Consider the following 8,856-nt stretch of genomic DNA (forward strand, 5'->3'; position numbering starts at 1 on the left):
TCTCACAGAGGGAACAAGCTGTATGGAAATCTAAAACTGTGACTTTCAGCATATCAATGACAGGAAATCATGTGTTTTATCAAAAGCAGGAAATGAAAATTTATTTTATTTAACTTTAATGTGGAAACTCTGTGTATTACCATTAAATTATCTTCATCACTGGAAATCTGTTTTGTGACTTCATTCATCTCAAAGCAAACATCACAATTGTCTCAAGACATTTACGTCAAGAAAAAAGGTTTCTTATGGGGTTTTTCATCACATATGTAATGCTTGTAGCTTACTCTTTGGAGAAGAAAACTATTGCTTCATACTGATGTGACCATTTCTCAAAAAGAGGATAAACTGTGAGAGCTTGGTTTCAAATAAGAGTGCAAATTCCAACGAGTTCTTTTGAGGCTCAGCTCCTCATGTGAGTCTGTTTAGACTTGGAATAATAATATCTTACTGTGATGGCGCGAGTAGCTGTGCATTTTATAAATCCATGTTTCTGCAGTTATGCCAATTGAAGAACAAGAAGATGAACATGCTTCCAAACGCTCAGTGGTATGGCTGTATTTTATTATGGCAAAGGATTGTAACTCTCCCTAAAAACTCTTTCTCTCTGAAGCGTTCCCCTTACGATCCTCACAGCAAGGATCTAAGAGTGAGCAGGTCTTTTTCCAAGAGATCCGATTGGTCAGCTTTTATACTGACTGATCTTATATCCAGAACATAATCTGCTCTGGAGCAGGTTAGCTATTCAGTGTGAAGTGTAAGTGGCTCAACAACCTATGGCTGGGGGGGCGTCCTCTTCCCTGAGTTGCACCTAAGGGTGACTGTATACCTGGACCTGGTTCTCAAGTGGGGGGCTGAGGTGGGGGACTAGTTATCACGTCATGTTGTTGATCCTTGAGCCCAGCCAGGGTCCTATATTCCTGCAGTTGCTATTCTATATTGGTACAAATGACTTTTCTCAGCATATTTTGATCAGTTTTTCCAAGAATTGTGCATCTATATGTTTATATTTTCATGAATATCTGTTTATTTTACTTTAATGAAAGTTTAGATTTGTAATCAAAAGCAGTCCCTGCGACAGACTGATGAACTGTCCAGGGTAGACCCCGCCCTCGCCCAAAGTAGCTGGGATTGGCTCCAGACCCCCGCGACCCTGAAAAGGACAAGCGGTAGAAAATGGATGGATTTATTTTAATAATGATAAGTTAATGCTAAACCATGTTCCAACCTGTTCGTAATTAGTTTTTGCTGCTTTTCTTCCAACTTCTGATATGATCATAAGTTGAATGATTGTATTTGCTAATATTTCAACATTAATGTGAATTGAAGTTTGTTTTCCGGCCACCATCATTCACTTTGTCCAGGTACTTATGGAGACCCTCCTGTAGGTTTTCTGTGGATTTTGATGATAAGGATTAGACTCCTGGCATTCAGACAACCTGTTGCAGAACAGCTTTGTGTCCGGAGATAATCTATTATGACTCTGGCTGAGTGTTTGTGCTGGCTGGCCTGTTGCCTAATGAGCTCGGGTCTACTGAGATGCAGCCCTGAAGAGACCAAGTGATGAATGACAATACACAAATAAATAAATAGCATATTGTTAGATATTCTCAAAACTATCATTTAAGTCCTTATTGGCATCATGAGATATGTTTAACATCTGCCAGCTAATGAATTACTGGTCCACGGGGCTCCTAAACGCTTTCGTTTCCCAACCTTTGAGTCTAAAAATGACTCCCGGTTCCTTTGATCCTTTCTTCCAATATCCGCAGAGCTAATTGAGGTTCAGGGCGGCGTGGTTTGATGACATTACTACAGCGGTCCATTAATAATGCAAAATATATAAAGATCATCTATTTTTATCTTTGGGTGACAGATTGAGGTAATTATTTTGGACATCTGTCGGGGTTTGGAGTTTGTTGAATCTGATTTTGACTCTCCTTGTACTCTTTTCGGCAGGCCGCAGGCCATCATTTTAGTTTCAGACGATGGCTCTGTTCTTATCTTTAATCTGTGAAAAGAAGAATCATAGATGAAAACATGATGGAAGAAAGCTCATTACAATAAGTTGGTGTTACGTGTGTGATGCAGAGAGACTGTGGACACACTGTGAGCTGGACTTAACACCTCTCCACCCGGGGCACTATGTAAATATCTACCTTTATGTAACTTTTTGGAGGAGGACGCTCAGGTTTCATGTGGTTAATGATCATCTGCCACCACGTGGCTTTGGCTTATCTCAAATTTCTTAGCAGGTCAGGGCACAGGTCTTCTTATAACTGCCGAAAGAGAAGCTTCAAAGAAATTATCCAGTCAAGTGTTTGTGATTTCAGAGAGAGGGAGGACAAATACGTAACATAATGTCATAACCACCGGAAAAAAACAAAAAAAAAACCAGTTAATGTTCTACAAACACTGTGAATACGAAAGAAAGAAACCAACTTAGTGAGTGGAGAGCGGTGGGTTCCTGAAACTAACTAATGTAGTGAACAAATGACACAGCAAGAAAGCAAGAAGGAAAGAAAGCGAGGAAGAGAAACACGGACATGCATACATACGCATCAAAATAAATGAGCAAACAGGTGACTGTCCTGACCAGTTGAAATAAGAATTTAAAACATCCTTTAAATTGTTAACATTACACAACGTTTCTGCGTTTCACTGTGTGACCGGCTGAACCGACACTTCTCAGTCCTCTCTGTCTGTTCGTTTACCTCCTCTTGCTGAACCTGGAGGCTTCAGGATCCCCTCCAGGACCTGCACAGATGATCCCCTGCTGGTTCTCACCCTGAGGGGATGGCACGTCACCCTCCTCCCGAGACCAGGGTTCTCCAGCTGCTCCTTGGTCGGGTCAGAGCATCTGTCACTGTGTTGTTCTGATGCTCGAGCGGACACGTCCTCCGTGCCATCTTGTCCTCATTTTCCTTCATTCTGAATCTGCGATCTGCGTCTTATCTGCAGCCCGAGAGCCTCGAGCAGTGGAACCACACAAAAGCTCCTGTTTTGTGCGCTCCTGTGTGCTCTGCTGTGTTTGTGCTACTCAGCTGGAGGGCTGTTTGGAGCACATTCAAAAGGCTTCCTCAGATTTATCAGAGCACAGATTATCGTTCTCCCTAACAGCCGGGAAATCCTACTGACATCCAAGTTTTCAGAGATGGCTTACAAAGATGCTTTTGATCACACCGAAAGACAATCCGGGCACAACAACAAATGACCTACATTCATTCTTTCCTTTTCATTTATACAGTTTTTTTGAGGCAGAAATCACAATGCTTTGGGATACTTTAAAGAATAAGCAGTTGATTGTCAATCTGTGAGCCTCAGCATGTTTACAAAGCTTTGGCGATGGGATGCTGCTGACACCAGTTTTTCACAGTGTGAGCACTTACATTTGATACTTACTGACATCGAATACTTGGGAACTACAGTAACTTTTGCTTAAACAGTTTCATAAAAGCTAAAACACATTATGAACTCTTCAATAAAGAAAATGCACACATCCACCATATGAGTATAATGAGTATGAACACACTGTGATGGAATAACACAACTTTAACAAAGATGGGACTAGAAAAGTGTGATTACAAATGAAACTAAAACACCTCCCTTATATCTTTGTTTGATAATTTGATTCACACCCATTAATCTGAGTCTGTCAGATGAATGAAGGGAGTCAGTCAGGTAAGCAGCCCACAGCTGCTCCTGCTGTGCAGCGAGGATGCGCTGACAGCTGCTATTGTCTGCGCCGGGCAGCTGCTTGCATCTTTGTTCTCCAACATGCTGAGATATCTTGCCATATCTGCTCAGCGTCACTTGGCAGATGGAGTTTTCTTCACTGTTGCGCCCCGCCTGTCCTCACCTGATGCAGCTATCACTCCATCTCCCCACCTCGGAATAAGAGTGTGATCAGGGAAGGTGTTCAGTTGTCGCTGAGCTAATAATATCTGCATGACTGTCTGGATGTAGCTCAGTGGATATCATCAAATAAACCACATGATTTACTGCCTCTGCCAAAATGTGGATTTTTTATTTATTTATTCATTTATTTTTGGTTCGGCCTTTATTTATACAGGTAATCTTATTAAGACACATGTTCTCATTCAAAAAAAAAAAAAACACACACACACACATAACACAAACTTACAAAATATTACATAAAGTTACAGTCAGGCTCAGTGGATAAAAAGGTAATGCTCATTTGATCTCTAGGCTAAATTTCAAACTATTTGAGTTTAACTTCAGTGAAAGGAAAAAAATCACAGTTTCGCCGCATTACAATTTATTTGAAATGTTAATAAATTTATCTTGAATTCATGTTGTTCATATTGTTATTAAAACTTAAAGTTTGATTTCTGTTTCTATGAGATATATATTCCACGTAAAGACCATTTAAAATTCCTAGAATCAAAGTACAACTGGCTACGAATATTTATGAGCACACCGGATGTACTTCATAGCAACTAATGAAGAAAAAACGAACAATGGAGATTGCATGATGTAAATCAGTCAAGAAAATATTCAACTTTTTAATTTTATTACATTCAAAATGACCAGTGAAAAATGATATGGTGAATGAAATGTCCCTTTTCTTAGGCTCATCTAAAGCTGCATTTTATTCCAAAAAATCACTCTTCACTTAGAGGGTTTTTATCCACCAAACAAGGTATGTTTATATATTGTGAGCTTCCATTGTGCTATAGCGCAATTTTTTTTGTCCCAAATAAAATTAAAACCATATCTCGGAATGCGTCATACCTTTGTTTCACCATGGTCAGTAAACATTGACACATGCACTTCTTCTGTGCTGGAAAACAGCAGTTATCAAATCATGTTACAACTGTTCCACCCATGACTCACTAAAAACCCTTTTTTGGGGTTCCACCCACCACTGTGGGTGTAAATTGTGCAAAAATGAGTAAAGTTACATTCTTGACTCATAAATAAACAGAAAGAAAAGTACTTTCACGCCTTCATTTAACATTTCATCCAATAAACCTGTCTCAAATGTATTCAGTATAGAATGAACATGTCCCTTCTGATAGCTTGATGTGTTTAACAAGGAAAACAGTCATGACTCTGACTGTAAAGCAAGTATCAAAATGGTTTCACTGCAAAGACACTCTCTAACCTCAAAGTCTGAGTTTTGAAAGAACAAATCTGCCCACACACACACACACACACACACACACACCCTTACCCTAACCCTAACCCACACCACAACATAGCCTAACCCTAAAGAAATGTTTTTGCACTTTTACTTTTTTCAGTAACAACAACATGGTCAAGAAAACACTGTTTCTCCTACTTAGGACCGGAAAAAGGTCCCCACAAGGCACGTTGTTCCACGTTTTGCTATCCATGTGGGGACATTTGGCCCCAACAAGGATAGAAATACAAGAACACACACACACACATACACACACACACACACACACACACACACACACACACACACACACACACACACACACACACACACACACACACACACACACACCCTCATTCATTCATTGAGGGTTAACAGTGCTGTCCATGGTGCTGAATTATCAACTCAATACAGTTACCAGTGTGTTCTTAGGATGAGTTTGTAAAAACATGCATAATGCAACAGCTGCAGGAGAAAGTTTTAGGTGGTTTGACGGGCTGGACTGGAACCTCTTGTGGGCCAGTTTTAGACCACGGGCCTCATGATTAACACCCCTGGCTTAGAGGATCTTGTACAGCTTCTTTCACTTGTCGTGAAAATGAGAACTCCTTCAATATAAGGGCTTCATACACTGTATAAGTTGACCAAAATTCAAGCACAGTAATTTTCATTTTTTTGTGTGTTTCGACCTTTTTCTATCCCGAAAGAAGTGTTTTCTTGCATGTGCAACATGATAAACCTTCACCTGCCCTAAATCATGAAATATAAAACTTAAGAATATTCCTTCAGTTATGTCATTATAAAATAACATCACACAATAAAGATCTGTCCTTTAGGTTTATTGTTGTTGTAGTTTTTGAAAATAAAATGTGAAATCCTGTCATTCAGGTCAGATTTGTGCGATCTCTTTGTTTGTGGGCATATACATCGGTATGGTTATAAAAGCTACCTGCTGGTCCTGTGACAACCTCTTTGCATCCTTGGAAACTTCCCTTTGTGTAACACATTCTCCCTTAAGCTGAATTTGCTTCATCACGCTACCAGGGGTGGATATTTCCATTATAGAACAAAGATAACTTTTTTAAATTCCTTGCTAGACTCCACATCATTTACGTTTCTTGGCAAACTCCTAGGATTTTGAGAGCTATGGAGACACACAGAGAACAGCAAATCCTCAGTGTTTGAAAAACAGCTGGCTCTGATTTTAATGTAATAAATTGTGAGAGGGGCTAAAGCTGTTTTTTCTATGGTTGTATCTTTTTTTGAATGCATGAATATTAAGGGTGTAATTTGTGATGAAAGCACTGAATTAAACTGAATGACTGTAATGATGAAAGGCAGACAAATTAAAATTCACCATAATAAAGTTACAGATGCGTCAGTAGCAGGGACTTACAAATGCTTTCTCCCTGAAAATAGCTGTCCAGCTGTCAATATGTCTCTGTGCTTGTGAAGCAGTTGTGAATATGAGTTTTGAGTTAATGTCATGAGTTTTACTTTCAATGTATGGAAGCTGAGATCTCTGCTTCAAGAAAAAACACATTTAACAGTGCTGAAATCCAGCAGAAGGGTGGGATTTGTAGACCATCAGTTACACAGAGAATCAAATGTGTGACGGCACACACATGACAGAAATCACAGAGATATTTTAGTTCATGGACCACACGAAACAATTTGTTGTTGAGTGAGCAGGATGTCATTGTACCTACGCAGCACCTATACAGCATAGATAGATAGACAGATAGATAGATAGATAGACAGATAGATAGATAGATAGATAGATAGATAGATAGATAGATAGATAGATAGATAGATAGATAGATAGATAGATAGATAGATAGATAGATAGATAGATAGATAGATAGATAGATAGATGTGTGGAGATTGAAGTTGATCCATGTAGTAATCAGTAGGTCACACCTCACCCAAAAGACACCAGGATATAAATTGTTAATATTCTACACAATATGCAAGATTATTCACTAAATTGATAATGATGAAAGCTTTGCAAGTCTTCCTCTTAAACACACCATTAAATAAAAACTTTGACACAGTTATGTCACTGACAGGAATAAGCAGTCCCATGTGAAACACACACTGCAGGTTTTCATTCGTGCCTCACACATAAAAGAGACCACAAGCTCACGCTGCCAGTTACCAAAACCTTCACTGAAGGAAGAACATTCACTTCAACAGATCCGATAATAATAAACATTTCACAGAGCTAACAGAGTTAGAATTTGGATTTCAAACACCAAACTTACTTTACTGTTAAGGCTGAGCTATGCCTTCACTGGTTAACAGGACTTGGTGAGGTCAAAGGTTAATGTATGCAGTGCACTGTGTCCATTGGCTGAATCAAACCACACTGTTAAATAAATAAACAAACACATACACAAATGAAGTGTTTGTTGAGGCATTTCTGTTTTAGCCAGAAAACAATATTCAGATGTCAAAATAAAGCTGACAAACCACTATTTTTGTTTCAACATATATTTCTTCAGGGTGCTATGACTCTACTGGGTGGGGGGTGGGCTCCAGCCAGGAATCAAGAAAATGATGGACCATCCAGCCGGGACGGGACTTTTTCCCAAGAACACTCCAGGGTGACAGGGGCAGAGACACGTTGAATCCTCCTGATACAGAGTTCAATGCTCGCAGGAGGATTCACACACTCAGGTTTCAACACGCTGTTACATGCAGGTACTTTGAACTCTCAGACACAGAGACTGTTTCTCATGACTGATGTGTATTTACGAGACACACAAAAAAAAGAGAAGATATTATTACAGTGTAAAAACAATCTTTTCACAACCTTTCTATGTCTGTCTTTCTTCCCAGCCACCCCACTGAAATGTGTCTGGCCCTGCTACTGGTTAATAAACTAGAAATAATGACATATTGTTCCCAATTTTAGTTCATGGAAATGTTCAGGTTTAACATAACCTGAAAGACTTGAAATGTTATTGCAATTATACGCATTTACAAAAAATATTCCATTTAGAACGTGAAATCTACAGACAACCTTGTTATTCATTTCTGACTCACATTGTTCTCTTTGAGATTTGTTGGCTCAAGAAAAGCAGCAACTGGCTTTTTTGATGACTGATTCTTCAGAGAAGATGATGCTGATGCTTGATACAGTTGTTGAAACAGTGCAGTCCCCTTTTAATCAGTTAAAATGACGTTATATGTTTACTATTACGTTAAAGGTTTTGGTCCATGTGCCTTATGTTTGTCTTTGTGTGCTCATAAGAACAGGACAGTGGGATTAGGTGGTTTTCGTTTAAGATTAAAGTAGTTTCTTCTTGTACCTGCTTCACAAGAGCATCAAAAATTAAAGCTGTGCATCTGTGGCGCCCACTCCCCGCACCTCCTCCTTCACTGCAGTTACGTTACTGTACTGCGCAACAGGCTCCCCCTCTCTCCTGCGGCTCCCCTGCAGCCGCCCGTACCGCAACCGTCCTGTCGATGGCGCCAGAGCACCGGACACAGTTCAGCGCCGCGTGCACGGACTGGGTGCCCCCAGATCAGGAGGCTGCACGGGCTCGGGATTTGCCGCAACTTTGGTCTGTTACGAAATGAGAGTTGAGGGGAAAACGAGGGAGGAGGAGGGGCAGAATATAAGAATCACACACACACACACACACACACACACACACACACACACACACACACACACACACACACACGCACGCACGCACGCACGCACG

This window comes from Salarias fasciatus, chromosome 14 (genome assembly GCF_902148845.1).
Source record: "Salarias fasciatus chromosome 14, fSalaFa1.1, whole genome shotgun sequence".
NCBI classification, from domain to species: Eukaryota; Metazoa; Chordata; class Actinopteri; order Blenniiformes; family Blenniidae; genus Salarias; species Salarias fasciatus.